This window comes from Cynocephalus volans, unplaced genomic scaffold (assembly GCF_027409185.1).
Source record: "Cynocephalus volans isolate mCynVol1 unplaced genomic scaffold, mCynVol1.pri scaffold_35, whole genome shotgun sequence".
Lineage (NCBI taxonomy): Eukaryota > Metazoa > Chordata > Mammalia > Dermoptera > Cynocephalidae > Cynocephalus > Cynocephalus volans.
In genome coordinates, this window is record NW_026902463.1 from 1,500,660 (window position 1) to 1,520,113 (window position 19,454).

At 44.4% G+C, this 19,454-nt stretch overlaps 1 pseudogene; it reads left to right on the plus strand.

Annotated features, from left to right (window-relative positions):
* Positions 1 to 2,055: 2,055 nt before the first annotated feature.
* Positions 2,056 to 19,454, plus strand: part of LOC134369086 (histone-lysine N-methyltransferase PRDM7-like) — a 31,224-nt pseudogene continuing 13,825 nt past the window's right edge.

Below are 19,454 nucleotides of genomic sequence, written 5' to 3' on the forward strand. Positions count from 1 at the left end.
TGAGACGGTGTCACCTGATCTCCCTAGGTGTATTGTTCGATGAGTCTCGCGTCTTCTATGCCTGCATGTCAAAATTTTCAGTTCAAGATGTCCATAGCACTCTGTGTCACATGCCCTTACTGCTCTTTCTCTCATCTTGGTCACCATTATTCTGCAGCCCGTCTGAGGGTGACTTGGAGATCTCACCTTGTTTCACTGAGATAAAGGGAAACTCTTTCATACCTCAATGAACCAAGAGGTTTCTGGTAGGTGGTTGATTGATTTCACGTGTTTAGGCTTCACCGATTGCTTTTGGTGGTGTAATGTCCAGATAAGACATACACTTTAGGAAAAAAAAGTAGTGACTCTTACAAAGAAATCAAAGAGGGCGTTCACATTCCACCCAGACCAGGAGGCATACTAAGAAATGTTCGCTCCTGGAAAAGAGACCAGTAATGACAATCCCAAGAGCACGGACACTTCCCGGGACAGCCACTCTCATGCGGTGTCCATGAGTGTGCAATGCAAAGTCTCTATCGGTCAGGAGGGGAGGATGCCTTCTCTTTTCCTCACTTTCAGATGACCTAATGCTTCGACAAGCTTGCATGACTCTACTTCCCTCAAAATCCCCTTCCTGATATTTACCTAGACAGTTTACATTTCTGCATGTCAGGAGCAAAGGAGAACATCTCAGAGCTCGTTGGCTCCCAGGGGCCTCCTCTACGTTTGTTAGAGAAAATAAAAGCCACTGAAGACATGGGCTCACACAGCAGCTGGTGTGAGGACACTCCCAGGGAAGTTCAGGGAAAACCATGGGAACATGTGAGCATCATGAAGAAAAAGTTGGACTCAGAGGCTGATTGACCAGAGAGTGCCTGAGGCTCAAGCATGGTGTCTGGGGACAGGCAGCATCGAGAAAGAAGGATGTGGTGGTACAGGTGTACTAATTGGTGCTAATCTGTCATCATCAAAAGGGTCGAAGGACAGGTAGGACTTCACACAACTTGGTCCCAGGCAGTTTTTACTGTGTACTTCATGTGCTCTTTGCCCTGGTCCCTTTCACCTTGCCTCTTTTGCAAGAGGTAGCCCGGGAGTCTACTTGTGCAAGTGAAAGTGCAAAACCAGGTTACCAGAATAAAGAAGGAAGGGCAGAAAACACAGTTGTGAAGCAAGGGGGTGCCCGTGTACAATTCCATAGAGACACTAGAAAACAAGACAGTGACATCAGTCACTCAACACAGCCCATGGGGAACCACGATCGGTACCCTCTACCCAACAGGGAGGGGAGTAAAGAGAAAGATCACGAGGAAGAAGGGTGTAGGAGATCTGGACGACACCCTTGACCTACCGACCCACTATACATACCGAAGAGAGGAACCTACCTACCTGCGCACGACTTCCTTTCTTCCAAAGCACAAACGGCCGGTGGCCATCTGCCATTGGTAGAAAGGAGGCCACGGCTTGCTCTCTCAGTCTCTGGGAAGGCACTGCATAAATGTGTGCATGCAGGCGGACGGACATTCTGCTGAATCACCTCCATTGTGCCAGGCACTGAGGAGGAGTGGGTCTGATACTTGCAGAGACAATCGTGCACTATTTCTGAGACCCCTAATTTTCCTAATCCTGAGGGAGGGCTTGCAGTACTGCTCTCTGCCTCTAGACCCGATGAAATCCAGCGCAGCATCATATAGAGCAACACATGGGCCCGACCCTCAGAGAACCTCATTCTGTCTGTGGGCTGGAACTGAAATACCCAGTACTGTCCAATGCGCCCACTTCGTGTCCTTAAGTACTTTATGTTGTCTGGGTTCGGTGCCACACAAGACGCAGACATGGACTTTGGAGTGGAACACTCATTGGACTTTACAAAGTGCAAACCGGCTGTGTGTGTGCACTGCACCGGGCAAGCTTGGAGGGCTTCCTAGAGACAACGGCCAGGGCTCGCAGGCGGGGCAGTTGTGCCCCAGATGCCTGAGTACGGGAGGCGGGGCCATCCTGCGTGACAGCCACTACCTCTTCATCCATTGGCCGTGGACCCACAGTAGAGGTCTGGGCGTGGCTGGGTGCCTTGGCGCCATGAAGCCGGCAGAGCGGGCCAAAGTCCTGCGCATGCGCAGAATGCCGTGACCAACCGCGAGGCTCCCGGAAGTTCTCAGAGCCGGAAGCTGCCTGCGGCTCGGCTTCTCTAGCTGCTGCTGGGGGTGTGCAGCTCAAGGCTTTCGACCTTGCCTACCCGGCGCAGCTGAGCCTGCTGAGGACCAGGGCAGCATGGCGAGTGAGGCGGGCTCCCGGGAGGAAGGGGCTTCCGCCGAACCCTGGATAAAGGTAGGTGTGGGAAAGGGCCCTGGGGAGGGAGGGGCCGGTAGGCCTCTTGGGGAGCAGCCGCCAGAGGCCAGTAATGGCGTGGGGTGTGCGACCCTGGCAGAGTTGGGTGGGACGCCCGAGGAGGCCTCCGGGACCGGGGTTGAAGCTGTGCAGGAAAGCGAGGCCTTGGCAGAGAGGGAGGCGGCGGCGACCGGGCAGGAGGTGGCACCAGTTTTGTTTGAGGCAGTGGAGGTGGTGGAGGTCGCTGTGGAGGAGGAAAGAGGAGAAACCGGAAGAGGCGTGTGAGGAAGGAAAAGTCGACGACCAGGAGGATAAAGAGCAGGAAGACGTGGTGCTGTGCTTGTGGATGTAATGGCGGTGGCGGAGGTCGTTGAGTGGCAGGAGGAGCAGGAAGAGAAGGGGAAATCCGAAGAGGGACAAGGGGAGAGAGAAGTCGAGGAGCAGGAGGATGTGGTGCTTGTGTTGGTGGATGTTATTCAGGAGGTGGAGGCAGTTGAGCAGGACGAGGAGAAGGAGGAGCAGGAGCAGTGGAAGGGGGAGTGGGCGCAGCACGTGATGGACGGTGAGAGGGTGGTGTAGGAGCCTGACAGGGAAGAGGAGGAGGAGGAATTTGAGGAAAAAGTTCAGGAAGAAGACCTGGGGGAGGAAACTCTGATGCAACTTGTAGAGCCTGAGGAGAAGCTTGAATAGAAGACCCCGACACAGACTCTGTGGAGCCCCATGTTGTCCTTATCCCCTCTGTAGTCACTGGAGGCCCTTCAGTTAGAGTTGGAGCCCGTGAACAACCAAGCCAGGAGGGCCTTTGCTCGTTTGAGGCAGAACCTGGTGCAGAGACGCAGGACTCATCTCGGTCACCGAAGGGCCATCATCCAGGGCATCCCTGGCTTCTGGGCCAAAGCCGTATCCTTTTGAATCTCGCTTTGTACTGACCAGTAGGAGCATGGGCAAGGGTAATAGCAATCGATCCACGGAACAGCTCAACATGAGAATATACAGGCTTTTCTGGCCGGTTGCTCAGTTGTTTAGAGAATGGAACTGATAGCACCAAGGACCAGTGTTCCATTCCTGTACTGGAAAACATCTACTTGGGGGTTGTGGGGGAAGGTACAGACTGAGGGAAGACGGAGCTGCAGCCACACTCGTGCAAATACAAATACTTATGGCACAGAGACACTAACTGGGGCGGAGAATTAGAAGTCATTCTGGATCAGTGTCGTGAATAGCACAAAGGAGTTCTCATGTAGAAAAGGTGTTTGAAGGACAGGCTTTGCTGACAATAATGCTGTAGGAAAGTGTATGAATTCCCACCCTAGTCAGTAAGAGCTGATAAAGTGCATACTTAGATACAAGCAGATTCACTTTTGCCCCTAGTACATCAGGGACACATAGAGCTCAGCATCCCTCAGAAAGGAGCCCCTCCCTGTGTCAACGTGGACAGTCTCCCATTTAAGGCCATGCAAGGCACCCATTGCCTTGAGTGTGTCTCATGAAAGGCAGGGAGGGCACGGTGCATAAGGTGTGGGAGACACAATGTGTGAGGTGTGGGAGACCCCTGCGCAACACACTCTCCTAGCTGTTTATACATGCTCAGTTGCTTCTAGCGCCTACTTCCGTAGCATGGAAAGGCTCCTTGACCTGAGGCAGATTGTGAACCACCCCGAGATGTTGGCCATGATCAGCGATGAAGATGAAGACTTGCTTAGCTACATGATCGACTTGGAGGTCAGAACTAGTGAGACTGAGGCTGGAAGGTTGAGCGGGGAAGGATAAGAGAAGCAATACTTTCAGGCAAACAGAAAAGGGTAGGTGACCTGAAGAGAAATTTTAACCTTCTCCACTTTGTCATGACAGGTGGAGGAAATCAGGCATCCCATTCACTGCTGCAAGATCATGTTGTTCTTTCGGAACAACCCGTACTTCCGGAATAAAGTGATTATTAAGGAATATCTCATTAATGTCACCGGTAGGAGGTGGATCCCAGGATGGGTAGTGAAGGTGTTGGGTTTATCATCGTCAGCATGCTCCAACCCCTTCCTGTATACTTTTCTTCCCTGCAGGATACAGGGCATCTCATTCCACTCCAGTTCAGTGGTATCAGGATTATGAACATGAGGCTTATAGCCGCAGGCACCACAACAGCAGTGTTAACTTCTTCAACTGGTTTTCTGACCACAACTTTGCAGGATCTAACAGGATCGCTGAGGTAGGGCCTCACTGCGAAAATTCAGAAATGACCAGGGAGGGTTCCCAGCCTTCTTGGGAATGGTGTCTGAACCCTGAGCGGTCCTGTCCTGGTTCCCCTAACAGATCATCTGTAAAGACCTATGGCTCAATCCCCTGCGGTACCACATGAGGATGCAAGTGCCTGGACAGGGAACCGAGAGGGCAGGTGAGCAGCTCAGGAAGTAGGGGCTGAAATGCATGTTTTTAGGTACCTGGACACTCATTTCACAAGTGTAGAAATTGAAAGACAGGGAATGACACAAACCAGGTCACCCAGGGCATCAAGATGAAACAGGAACGTTGGAGAAACTGCACTGCAAAACAAGTTATAGCTGGGGAAGCTTAAGCCCACTGCACTATAGTCAGTGTCCGGAGTCGTTTGGACAGAAGCAAAGCTCAATCCTTTACTTCTCTGAACTTAATTCCATGACAGCCAACCCCACCCTCAGTCATTTCTCCACCCCCTTAAATTTTGGCTCATCAAATGTTCCTCCTTTCACCCTTTCCACAAAAGGCTATGAATATTTGTACAGTCTCTCATTCCTTTCTCTCATCAATTTTCCATTTTGGTAATCAGTGTCTTTTAATTTTCTTTTAATTATCTCCTTAGCTTATTCTACTCATACAGAGAACACTGGCAGTGGGGCAGATGTTACGGAGAGCAATTTCTAACACATGGTAAGGGGAAATTGAAGAGGTCACAAACGGAGAAGGGCTAGTTTTTCCTGGGCAGGACCTTGCATAATTAAAGCAATTTTTAACATTTTTCAGAGAAAATGAGTTTTTATGTGTGTTTGTGTGTTTTAGAGTATTCCAAGTTTTTGAGTTGAATATCTCGGAGCATCAGACTTTACATAAAAAAGCAGAACTTCTAAAAAGTGACTTCAGATACAGTGTTCTCATGCTCAGGATTGAAAGAAAAGCCGGTCAGGTGATGAAAAATGCAGACAGCAAGACACTTGGATAAAATCGGATTGGTGTGAAGGAGAAATAAACACCATCAAACATATGTGTCTCTGTGTGTGTGCTTGTGTACCGGAGTGGGGTGAGATTCTACATAGGTCAAATCCATGTGGGATTTTTAATTCTTTGTCCTGGAACTGTCAGTCTGTGGCGGATCTGGGCTTATAAAGTTGTAGAGAGCAGATACACCAAGGTTTGGGATTCCGTCTGAGGACTTTTTTTATTCCTTCCCCACAGAGCAGGGGGTTGTGGAGAAAGAAGAAAGGAAAGAGAAACAGTTTAGTTTGACACTTCTTGTTTTTCCCAGGAATGTGAGGGTTGTTCAAGGAAAGGACCTAGTGATTACAGAAGTAAGATAATCAGGGTGAAATTTTCTTGCACAGGGCTCCTCCAAATATCCTCTCTTGTGCGTTAAGAGAATTCAAGGTGGAAATATTAAAGTTCGTTTCTCTTCTGAACCAAATGTCATCCTTAGGTAGATGAATGCACAGTGCTTTGCTGGGACAATCAACCTGTCAGGGCCAGGCTTCCCAGCAACATTTTAAGAAATGGGAATATATGGTATATGAAGGGACTGTGGGAAAGGACACAAAGGGATGAGGGAAGGCACTGAAGGTGTGGCTTTGTTTCTGGCAAAGGTGACTAAGTGAAAAGATAAACTTTTGGGAAAAAGCGGGTCTCCTTGTAGTTGTATGTGAGTCCCGTTGTTTTTCCAGGTGACTGAGTTTGGGCAAAAAATATAAACAGAGCAGGGAGGTGGAGTGGTTAAATATACAACTGCTAGACTTTCACCCATGTGCTGTCTGTCCCTAGATGATCCTAGATGTAGACATTATTCTTAATATTCCTATTTTCAGATGGTCTAAGCTTTTACCCAAGACCCTGTGTATTAGGTGAAGATCCCAAAATGTAAATAGGTAAGCCATTATGAGTACATTCCTTTCTTGTTATACTCCAGTGAGAATGTTGTCTTAGTAAATGATACCCCACACCGTATTAGGAACCCAGAAACCTTTCATTTTCTGTGGTGTTTTCGGCATGTTGTGCATAAGGTTAACATAAAAGGAAAGAACGGGACAGGCTTTCTAAGCAACTTGGTCCATCTTGATCCAAACAGCAGGAAACTTTTCCGGTGCCATGTGCTGCTACCTATCTTCCATTGTGCTTGTAAAAGAGAGCAGTTCCAGAAGCCCTGCATGAGAGCAGGTCAGCAGATTTCTGTGTGCCCTTTTCTGAGTATTTAGCTGCAAGTTTAGGGGTCTTACTTAGTGTTTAATGAATGGAGAAAAGGTTAGGAAAGGGTTCTCGAAATACTTATCTCCCGCTAGCCCTTGGTTGCCAGTTTTAACTGTAGCTGCTCTTGGAGTGAAATGTGAGGAGAACTTCCATGGAGGGTCTAGCAAAACCGTAGCTGTCTACTGTTGACTAAACTGCTATTGCCTAGTGGCTTGGTCATGTCCACCCAAGATAATGCAGCTTCCTGAGTTTCGTCCTTGACTCATAGGTGTAATTCAGTCATATTACTGCTTTCACATGGTCCCGCTGTTTTGGGGTTACCAAAAGAAGTGTGAAATTGTACATTTTCCCTAATGCTTCCTTCCATGGAGTATCAGTGCATGTGGGCCTCATAATCACATGATTAATTTGTGAGCATTCTGACTTGATATCTCTGAACCACATTTGTTTTTTCCTGATATCAGTGTCTTGGTATTCTCTGTTTAAAATTCAAATTGAGTGTCTGCATTTCACCAGGTGTCTTTCTCATTCTGTGTGTGAGTGTGTGTCTCTTCCTCTGACTCTGCCTATACTTTTATCATCTGATATAATTTATCCTTGCTGATGTAAACTGAACACTCACATCTCTACAGTGGTTTCAATATTTTCATCTCTTTGCTTTGCTGTCTGCCACTGTTACCGTTTGTTCATTCATTCATATATAGTTTGTGTCTGAGTCTGTCTCCAAGTGAATTTGGCTGTTTTCTCCATTTCTCTGATTCTGCCTATACTTTTATCATCTGATATCATTTATCCTTGCTGACGTAAACTGAACACTCACATCTCTACAGTGGTTTCAATATTTTCATCTCTTTGCTTTGCTGTCTGCCACTGTTACCGTTTGTTCATTCATTCATATATAGTTTGTGTCTGAGTCTGTCTCCAAGTGAATTTGGCTGTTTTCTCCATTTCTCTGATTCTGCCTATACTTTTATCATCTGATATCATTTATCCTTGCTGATGTAAACTGAACACTCACATCTCTACAGTGGTTTCAATATTTTCATCTCTTTGCTTTGCTATCTGCCACTGTTACCGTTTGTTCATTCATTCATATATAGTTTGTGTCTGAGCCTGTCTCCAAGTGAATTTGGCTGTTTTCTCCATTTCTGCATCAAATCCGTCTATCTCTTCTAACTGAGATTATCTGTGAGTTATTTTTGTGAGTCACGGAAATGCTTTACTTATAGGCATAACTAACCTTGTTACATATTTAGAAACAGGGATAGCTTGTGCACTCACTGAAGTTAACGAGGAGCATAAATCCCACTTGGATCACATAAGAGAGGCTTTCGGAAAAGTCAGTAACAACTATGCCTCCTAGTTCTGCCCCCTTTACCCCTCGCGCCCAGAAGAGAATGAACGCTTTGAAGGGAATGTGTCAGGTCGTTTTCAAGGGCGGGGGGGAATCTTGGGTTTACTTGTCAGGTTTACTTGTAAGTGTTCTGTAAACACAGTGCAGTGGTGAATGGAGTTGATGGTCACAGCCCCTCCAGTTTTTAACTGGATTATTCCTTTAAAAACCTTAATCTATGCACAATTTCTTTATGATTTGTTTGTTCTAAGCTATTTATGTATGGGTTTGTCATTGCATGAGAAGTTGTCAAAAAATCTCTATTCTCGTTGACCTCCTGCAGAGAAGTGAGAGGGGGACATAAACTAAACAGGGCATTCAGAAAGGGCAGGTAACAGTGTGAGCCTATTCTGCCTACAGGGTCTGGGTGTTGAAGAAATGTGAGGGCTTCAGGAAGAGATAATTTGGTCTAAAGGCTTCTAAGCCAAAGAACATTCTATCTGAACTTTCATGTCTTCTCAAGAATTTTGGGAGTTCGAGCAATTATTCTTCGAAATGTTTTTTTGTTTTTTTGTTTGTTTGTTTGTTTGTTTGTTTGTTTGTTTGTTTTCCTGCCCTTTTCTCTTTAGCCTCTCTTCTGGGACTGTCATTCTGGGCTTCGACTGTTCCTCAAAACTCACTGGGGCTTGACCTCCATTGTAACAGTGCTAAGAGAGTGGGAAGTACTATTATAATATTTGCAAGATAGGGTCTTTGAGGAGGGATTGGATTGTGAGTACTATGCCCTTGTCCGTGAAGTAATGAGTTATCATGGGTGTGGTTCTGACAACTTTAGAAGGAAAGCAAGTGAGCAGGTTAGCTCTCTTGCTCACCCATTCTCTCCCTGTGACAGCCTGCATTGCTGTGGAGTCACCACCAAGAAGAAGGCCTTCACCGGATATGTTTTCTGGACCTTGGACTTCCCAGCCTCCAGAACTGTAAGAAACATGTTTTGTTTCTTTATAAATCACTCAGTTTCAGGTTTTCTGTTATCGGCAACAGAAGTGGATTAATACAATTGGCTTGCTTTATGGGGATCACACAGTCTCCTAGGCTGTGTTTATTTTTTTCTTTCTTCTCTCTTTATGCTCGTCATACAGGATCATTTCAAGTGAACTAACTAAGTTTTCTGATTTTTTCTTCTGCATGCTCAAACCTTCATTTGAAACCTCTAGTGAAGGTGTCAATTCACATGTTATGGTTTTCGAGCTGTTGATTTCTATCTCCTTATTGAGAATCTCTATTTGGTTAGACATTGTTCCCTTGGTTTCTTTTATTTCTTTGTGCATCATTCCCTTTACCTCTTGGACATATGTATGACAGTTGTTTTGGGTGATTTAAAGACTGTCTAATAAGTTCATTGACTGGGAGTCCCCACCCACCATTTTTTAAATTATCATCATCATCATCATCATCATCATCATCATCATCATCATCATCATCATCATCATTACTATTTTCCCGTGAATGGGAAGTGCTTTCATGTTTCTTTGCATGCTTTGAAAAGTTTTCCCGTTTGTTAGGTTTTTGTTTTGTTTTGTTTTTGAAACCTGGAATTTATGATTATTGCAATGTAGTAATTTTGGAGAACACGTTATTCTCCCTCACCATGGTTTATTTCTGATCATTATAGTCGATTTTTTAAACTTACTTTTCAAAACTGTTTTGAGTAGACCATACTTGTCGTGTGCAATCACTGATGTCTCTGTTCCATTAAGCAGTAATTTGGGAGACATTTCTTTATGTGCCCAGAACAAAATGTAAGACAGGACAAATAAAAAAAATGCTGTCTTGTTCTTTTCAGATTGGCTCAGAATTTTGTTACACCGTCAAAACTATACGAGCAGTTTACATCTGCTCAAGTCTTCTCTTGTGGATTACCTGAAGCCTAAAGATGAGCCTGAGAGAAAAGCTTGCTGTATTAGTCTGTTTTTGTTGCTTATAAAAAAATACCTGAACTGGGTGATTTATAAAGAAAATGAAATTTATTGCGAAAGTTTCTGAGGCTGGGAAGTCCAAAGTCCATCTTGTGGTGGCAACAGTGACCCAGGGGTCTCACGCTGCAAGATGGTGGAAGCTGAGAGAGAGAGAGAGCAGAGAGACAGACTCTCCTCTTCTTTTAAAGTCCTCAGAACCACGTCACTCACCACCATTTTTAAACCATTCACTACTGCATGGTGCTATAATCCAATCACCCCTTCAGGGATCCACCCAGAGCGGCCAGTCCCTGAGGTTTGGGGTGGATTGTCCCCAAGGCGGGAAAGACCAGGTCCCGCCTTACCACCCGAGCCTAGGACTGAGGGGAGCCTGTGACTGACAGGCTTGGCTCCTCCCTACTCTCCGCCCCTTTATGTCCTTCTGATCGCTCATTGGCGGGAGCGTTTGGGTCACAACTCTGATAGGTGGTTTTGTGGTACCGGTGGCTGCGTGGCCGTTTCAACCAGAGAGGATCCCAGCGGGCGCCAGTCAGGGTGGGCAGCGGGGCAGGAGAAAGCCAGGGAGACTGACAGGAACTCGGGAAGTCTTTGCCGTGCAGTAAGAAACCCTTGTAAACCTTTAGCCCGAGACCTTCAAATTTCAGCCTGGGAAACCCCAGATCCCCTGATCCCCAAGAGACCTCGAATCCGCTAACCTGGACCGACCTCAAACCCCCTCGGCCTGAAACCCCGATGCACCTCAGCTTCAGACACCTCAAATCTACCGTTCACCCACAGGAACGCCAAATCCTCTAATGCTTAGAGCCCAAACACCCTAAGCCTGAGTAATCACAATTCCCCTCAGCCTGGGAAACGCTAAATACCGCAGCCACAGAGAGACTGAATTTCCCCGAGCTCAGAGATCCTACTCAGCCTGGAAACGTCCTTCTGCTTCAAAGACCCCCAAATAATGTCAGTGTCAGAGAGCCTAATGCCCCCTAATGAGAGACCCCAAATCTCCTTAGCCTGAAAGACCCCAAGTTTCCTCAGCCTCAAAAATGCAAAATCCTCTCATCCTCAGGGACCCCAAACTCCATTTACCTGATGAATCCCAAAGCCTCTCGACCTGAGTATCCCAAATCTCTTCAGCACGAAAGACCCAAAATCTTGTCCTGAAAAACCCCAAATACTATCAGCCTGAGATACCCCAAATCCCCTCAACCCCAAAACCCCCAGAACCTCAGCCTGAGAGACCCCAAATCTCATTGGCCTTGGAGACCCGCAATCTCCTCAGACTGTGGGATTGCTGCTCCTTAGAGATCCAGACTGCTTTACTCCCACAGTTTTCCAGAATCTCCAGTTGAAGATCCCAGAAGCTTCCTATGAGAAATGTTCATTTCCTCTCAGTGGAGCTGGTGAGTCTGACCCGAGTCCCATCAGTCAGGGGGCCTCAAAGTCTACATGGGCCTCCCCCAGCCCTCACATCTCAGGACTCCCCTCGAAGATACCTGAGCCTTGACCCTCAGGCACCTTTGCCACCCTTCCTCAGACGCGTCAAGATGCAGGGGAACTGAAACAGTACAGCTTATGTTAGGTGGTCTGTCATGGCCAGCAGAGACCCTCCCCCTATCCCATCGATAGCCCTCAGACCTCCCCAACATCCTCCAGTTCTTGCAAGGTCTCCACATCTTCCTGGTCTGGACAACATGGCCAAGTGGAGAAGACAGAGCCTGGCTGTGCATAATGGTCTGGGCTGTGGCCTCCTCTCAGCACCATCTCTTTCCACAGGAACGTTGGCCTTGTAGCTGGGAGACTCAAGGGTTCTTCCCAACCTTGGAGTTGGAGCAGGTAGTTGCCAGCCTGTCCCAGCACCGAGAGCCCCAACAGGTCCCGGGAGGAGACCCCTGAGGGAGATGCAGGGAGTACAGGGCAGAAGCCCAAGGTGAGAGGTGGGGGAAGTCAAGCTGGGCTCCAAGCAGGATCTGTAAGAAGGATGGAGAGGGGAATCGAGTGACAGGAGCTGGTGTCTGGGGGGGCCACAGACCCATGGCCTGCAACTCTGTGTGACCCTGGCTGTGAATGTGCGTGGAGTGGGGACAATTTGTCCCGTCTGGGACATGGGAGAGAAGAGGACACTGGAATCAAACTCTCTGTGTTGGGGAGAGCTAGAAAAATGCTGTGTCCTCTCAAACAGGACACAATCTGGGGAGGGCGGGAACAAATATCTTTATCCTTGTTTCACAGAGACCACCCCAAGGCCCCAGGCTGTGTTCTGCTTGTTATGATTACAAGGTAGAAGAAAAGGCCCCACTCGGTGTTGTGATGTATACAGTAAATCACTGATGAACTATGTTATTTTCTCTAGGCTAAAGATGCTTTCAAAGGCATTTCGATATACTTCTCCAAGGAAGAAGGGGCAGAGATGGGAGAATCGAAGAAAATTTGCTATAGGAATGTGAAAAGGAACTATAATGAACTGATTAACATAGGTTACTCCAAGTGCTGGCTGCAGACCAGCCTGGGAAATAGAAAACAGGTCTTCTGTCCCTGTATTATTATGGCTCTCTCTTAGGTGGCTGCATCTGCCCACAGTTCCCTTCTGTATGGAGACAAATCTGGAGGGGAAATTTTGTTATTTTTATTTGTCAGGGTATGGCTGAGTGCCGGCACTAGTCATGCAGAGCTCACATCTTGACCTTGTTCAAGACTCTCCCAGCCCATGCTGAGCCACACTGGCTTTGTGGTGCTTTCCATTGCCACCACCCTTTGTTCCTCCTCCCACCTCTTCCCTTTTAGGACAAAGATTTGGCTTCTTTCTAGAGCCCCTCGAACAGCTTTCATGTGTCAATGAAGGCAGGCCAAACTCCATGTGGATGACACTGAGGATTCCGATGAAGAATGGATACCTAGTCAGAAAGGTGCGGGGCCAGGAGGAATTAGAAGTGACCTCCTGAAACCAGCCTGGGTTGATGTCTCGGCTTTATCTTAGGAGTTAACAAAGGAGAACATGTTCTCTCAAAAACAAATGTTCGACAAACAAGCAAGATGCGAAAGAGTATATACAGTAAGAGGCTGTTCATATAAAGGTTTTAAACGTGTAAAATGATTACATATTTTATTTACAGATACAGTAATAAGTGCTAAAAGTATAAAAACCTGAATGTGAGTAAGAAATACCAAACTCAGAAGTTATCATCACAAGAGAAGGAGGAAGGGCTGGCAGGTGGCTTCACTATGTCATAGTTACCTTTTTTGTTTGTTTTATTTTTACTTTTGAATTTTGAAATAAAAAGTAGAAATAAAAACATCTCAATCAGCTGTGGCAGAATGTTGAAATGGGACTGCATGGTGGTGGATTTATCTTTTCCAGCATTATTCTCTGTACTTTTCTATACGTTTAAAGTTTACCATTCTTTAAAGTCATAAAGAAAGACTGGTTTTGCTAAACATTGTTAATTAATTAGTGGGCAATTTAACTAAACCTTAATTGAACTGTAAATCCACCAAAGAGCTTTCTAACCCTAATCTCATAATAGTGCAGCCATTGGATCAAGTGTCTTAGAAGAAGAAATGACTAACCCCACGGTTTGTCACACATCATTATCTGGATTCAGTTAAATCCCCATCTTAGTCAATTTATTGTTTCTTATTGTGGTAAGAAATCACATAACATAAACTCACCCTCCTAACAGTTTTTGAGTGTTTCATATTATTAGCTATATACACACTGATGTGCAAGAAACTGCTAGAACTTTTTCATCTTGCATGACTATAAAACTATACCCATTGAACAACAACACCCCATTTCCTCCTGCCCCAGCTCTTGGCAACAATTCTACTTTGTTTCTATGAATTTGATTACTTTAGATACCTCAAATAATGAACCATGCCATATTTGGCTTATTGTGACTGGCTTATTTAACTTAGCAAAATGTCTTCAGGATTTATCCATGTGGCAGCATATGGCAGGGTTTCTTTATTTTTTAAGGCTAAATAATATTCCATTGTATTTCTATACCACATTTTCCTTATCGATTCATTTTTTAATGGATATTTAGGTTACTTCCACCTCTTGGGGGGAATCTCTCTCTTCCTCTTCTTATAAAAAGCACTAATCCCATCATGAGGACCCCACCCTCATGAACTCATCTAGCCCTAGTTACTTCCTGAAAGCTCCATCTCCAAATATTATCACACCAGGAAGTAGGGTTTCAAAATATGAATTTTGGAGGAAAAAGACCCAGTCATAGCACCCACTCTTTTAACTGAGTTTTTTTCTTGCTGAGTTGTAGGAATTCTTTATATATTCTAGATATTAACCCCTCATTAGATATATGGTTTGTACATATTTTCTTCCAGTCTGTAGGTTGCCTTTTCACTCCTTGATTGTTTCCTTTGGTGCTCAGAAGTTTTTAAGTTTTACATAGTTCTCTTTGTCTATTTTTGCTTTTGTCACTTATGCTTTGGTGTCATTTCCAAGAAATCATGGCCAAACTCAATTTCTTGAAGCTTTCCCCCATGTATCCTTCTTGAAGTTTTATACTTTTGGGTGTCACATGAAGGCCTTTAATCTATTTTGATGTAATTTTTGTATGTAGTGTAACATAGGGTCAATCTTCATTCTTTTGCATATGGTGATCGAGTTTTCCCAATACCATCTCTTGAAGAGACTGTCCTTTCCTCCATTGTGTGGTTTTGTTCAGCGTTTTTTCATGAAAATCAAGTCAATATATATATATATTTTTTTAAATAAATGTAATAGAAACCTTGTCAACACAAGATGAAGCACAGATGAGGTTTTGTTTTGTTTTGTTTGTTTTTTGGTGGGTGACCAGTTACTTCAGTTGGTTAGAGTGTGGTGTTAACACCAAGATCCAGAGCTCTATTTTTAAAAAACATTTTAAGAAAATTAGCAGTGCCTCCAATAGAAGCAAAGGTCTTCATGGTACTTCAGAAACCATTTTCAAATCACCCTTGGATAATACTTGGAATTGTCACTCTCTAGTTCAGAATTCTCTGTCCCTAATGAGAATCTTCTGAGCTTGGAAATATTTACCAATCAAAACACTGATTTCTCATCACCTTTTGGTCAATCCTCCTTGGGTGGTCTTCAGAGTGGAACAGAGTAAACACCAGAAGGTGAATACCTGAAAAATCCTATTGACACAACAATCTTCCTCATGTAAGATCCAAACACAGGTAAGAGAAGGAGAATGTGCACAGTATCGTAGGACTGCTGCCTCCCTTTTCTGATCTCTTTAGCACAATGTCGGACATCATCCTTTTAAGAGTTAATAAGAAGAGCAATGATAATCACTACTGCTTGTTTTATTTTTGCAATATTTCAGACTTTATTTTAAGCATTGTACGTGAATAAACTCACTCAAACCTTACAACAACCCTATGAAGTTGGTACTATAAGCATAACCATTTTGTGGATGAGAAAACTGAAGTACAGAAATGTTAGATTATGCCTGACATTACAGTCAGTAGTGGTTCAGTCTAATCCAATACTCCTTCTTTCCCTAAAGTACTTAAGAGCTGATTAAAACTTTCTTCTTTTGTAAAGTTCATGCTGCCTTACTCATACACCTTTACATTATTCATCTGACTGATTATTTCAACCTGATTCTTCTCTGATGTGCTAAGTGAGAGATACGCTAAGACAGTCTGAGGGGAGCTTGGCAATATACAGTCAATTTACATTGTGCCTGGTCCCAGATGAAGACGGAGATAGTTCCTACTCTCTCATAAGGGACCCATTCGGATGTGAGAAGACTGCTCCTAGCCCTGAGAAGTTTGAAGTTTGATTGAGAAACAACAGATAGGAGAATGACTTAGCACTTCATGTATATTACACTATTCAGTAGAAATGTATCCTGGTACTGATTTTAAATGCTCATCCCTGTAGGAAGAAGTTAACTGCTCCTTCCTCTGGGCCCGAACTAGGCAAACCTCATGCTGTTTGTAATCATTTGTATAGCCTGCCACCTCTGTATTACGAGCTCTTTGAGAGCCTGGTCCATACCTGATTATTCTCAGGAGTCCCAGGCCCAACTCAGAGCCCTTGATGACCCCCTCAGTGTTTTCTGAATAATTCCAAATTTTTCAAATTAAAATAGAGGTAACAGGGTCAGAGAGTGCTGAAGATAATATCTTTGAATTAGATTTTGACTGTAGAGATGGTTGAGGAGGAAAATTGATGTCAAGACTATAAGAGAAATTGTTAATCTCAAAACACTTTGGTGAGCGTTATTACATTTCATGTTCACTGTACCATTAAGAATTAGCATGTATGCCAATTTACGGATCGGGAAAGTGAATAGAATTAGCTGGTAGTACACCCTTACTTAGGCAGAATTGGTACAGGAACTAGTTAATTCAATTTCAAAGTTAAATATCCCTTCCAGGATATGGCAGTTTGCAGCTCTTAGCATCACTCTCTTAGTTGTCTAGATAACCTTTATGCCAACTGTTTCTTCTCTTCCCAACCTCACTGTTCATTCTCCAGATGTGTTTTGTACCCTCTGTGCTTTCCTACCTTTCTCCTTCTGTCAAATGTCTCCTAGTTCATAGAAGATCCCCTCTTTTTCCCTATAAGCCCCTACCTCCTTCTTTCACAGACCTTGTTGAGTCTCCAGGTAGTCTTCCAGATTATTCTCCCTCCCTCGCTCTCATGTATATATAGAAAGTTGAAGCAAAAGAGCCTTAAGACTGTCCTGCCCACACAGGCCTTTCCCTTTCTCTCTGGTATTCAGTCACTCCAAGTTTTTCCAGGGATTGTTGACCCATTAACTAAAGTCATGCATGTGAAAACAGGTTGCAAGCCCTAAGGAACGAAAGAAATGTATGTTGTCTTTTAATATGTGATTCTCACATTAAAGGGAATATCCAGATCACTGTTAAATAATGAATCTATTTTGAAGAAATTGTCAGGAACAACAGATTTACTGAACACAAGGGACTCAGAGAAGGCCCGGAAACGAGTGTCCTCTCCTGCAGAAGCAAGTACCTCCGTACAGCATTCTAGAGAAAAATTGGGTAAGAGAAAATAATTTGGGGACTTTAGTCCCTCTAGGTCCTTTAGAAAGGTTGATGAGTATGGTCTAGATATGTGGCGTAGACTTTCGATAGGCCTGTGCTTAAGCTGGACTAAGCTGAGACCAGAAGTTAGATGCTGTATTGAATAACATGTAAGAACAAACACTAACTCTGAAGTCACACACTTGTTATAATCCACGTAGAATCATTTGGACCTTGGGAAGACATTATAAATTCTCTGAGCTCATTAATGCTAATCTGTAAAATGAAGATAAAGACCAATGGCTCATATATTGTTTGAAAGCACTAAAATAAATATACATTCAAGGTGTCCAATAAATCCATCTGTGATAATAGAGACCACATTTTCTTATTGTATATCCCTGCCCTTGTTCAATGCCTAATATGTAATGCACCTTCAACAAATATTTTATGTATAAATAAATGCATGAATTAACGGTTTGTTACTAGAAAGTTTCGGAAGTTAATCCTGATCCTGGGAATCCAGAAACTAAAATTGAATTATGCATCTGTAGTCAGTGTGGGTGTAGAGTCTTAGTCTCTCTGAAATAATAGTTAAGAGGTAGTGAAGGGGTGGCGAGCCAGAGTATGTAGAAGGATAGACAATAATTTGATGGTAGGAGATTTCACATTTTCTGACGATACAGGGACAGACACTCCAGACTCCTAACTTCACTCACTTACTCTTCTCCAATGTAGAACTCAAGAGAAAGGAGATTGAAATGAAGATGTGTAGCCTGCGAGAAAGGGTCATGCATACAAAGAGGTCTGTGAACCTCAGGATGATGACTACCTGTGTAAGTGACCCTTTTGGCCCACTCATGGAGAAGGCTATGTCCCGGTACAATAATTTTATCTTGTTGTTTGAACCCAAATCATTCCTTTACTCTGGTGGCTTGGAGTACAGGATTGAGGCTGAATTATGTAAATGCTGGGCTCTTTCTGAAGCTCTTTATATCCAGGAACACGCACTATACTTTTCCTAATCCCTGCTGCTCTTGCCTTCAGATTGTGAGCAATGCCAGGACTACTTCATCGACAGCTGACTGGCTTATAGACCCCCTACATTTGTAAAGGACAGTGCAGTGGACAAGGGGCATCCCAACCACTCAGCCCTCACTTTGCCCCCTGGGCTGAGAATTGGGCCGTCGGGAATCCCCGAGGCCGGGCTTGGAGTATGGAATGAGGCATCCGATCTGCCGTTGGGTCAGCACTTTGGCCCCTATGAGAGCCAGATCACAGAAGATGAAGAGGCAGTCAACAGTGGCTACTCCTGGATGGTGAGAAGGGCCTACCTTAACCCCGTCTTCTGGCTTCCTATATCCCTTCTGTGCCTTTGGTGGGACATCACCTTCTACATGCTAGAACATGGATACTGGCAACATGGTTAGCTCTGTGTACTTAGTGGTCTTTGCATGAACCTGGAACTCCTATTTAAAGGTCAGTGGGTGAGTGGGAGAAAAGTGGCACAGAGACAGAAAAAGTGCATTCTCCCTATGGTGCCTCAGCTCTGACGGGACAAATCAACTCAGATGTGTAGATGATGCTGAGGAGTACACAGCATGTGTCACCATTGGCGGCTGAATCCATGCAGGCTCAAATGCATGGATGACAGTAGAATAAAATAATTCTGATTATTACCTGCCCATCAAACCCAAAAATGACTAACTTATTTTTCTGAAACTCAGATCACCAAGGGGAGAAACTGCTATGAGTATGTGGATGGAAAGGACAAATCTCGGGCCAACTGGATGAGGTAAGGCCAATAGGTTTCGGGTTCCAGCAGGGACACTCATCTCTCTCAAGCTCGGCTTCTTTCCTCCTCAGCATGCCTCCCTCGATGGTTTTTACACTCTCTGCTCCCCTTACAATGTTCTTTCTTATTATGAACATCCAGGAAAAAAGAGGTAAAGTAAAAACATTACCATTTTTTAATCAAAAAACTAAATCTCTATGATAGACAAAATTGGGGCACCAGGATAAACCCTGAGGAGCCTAGATTCATTGGGGATGCTGGATTCACACTTTAATTTATCTAATCAGCATTTATTAAGCATTTGCTGTACTCTAGTTTAGAAAATGGAGTACATCTCATGAATAGATCACACAACCCATGCCCTTGTGAAGGACTATTGCAAGCATAAATGAAACATTTGATTATAGTAGAAGTACACAAGGCCAAGACAATGTAAAGCAAGGGACCTTTAATCTGTGAGGACAGGAATTTTTCCCAGCTTCAGTGAAATTAAAACCTGAAGCCTGAGAAGTGAGCTGCAGGGTGGTCATGGACCTCTGTGCTGCATGGACCAGCCCCTTTCCATGAAGGTTCTTGTTTTATTAGAGGATAAGAATAGGGATATGCTGTTATTATTGTGTAT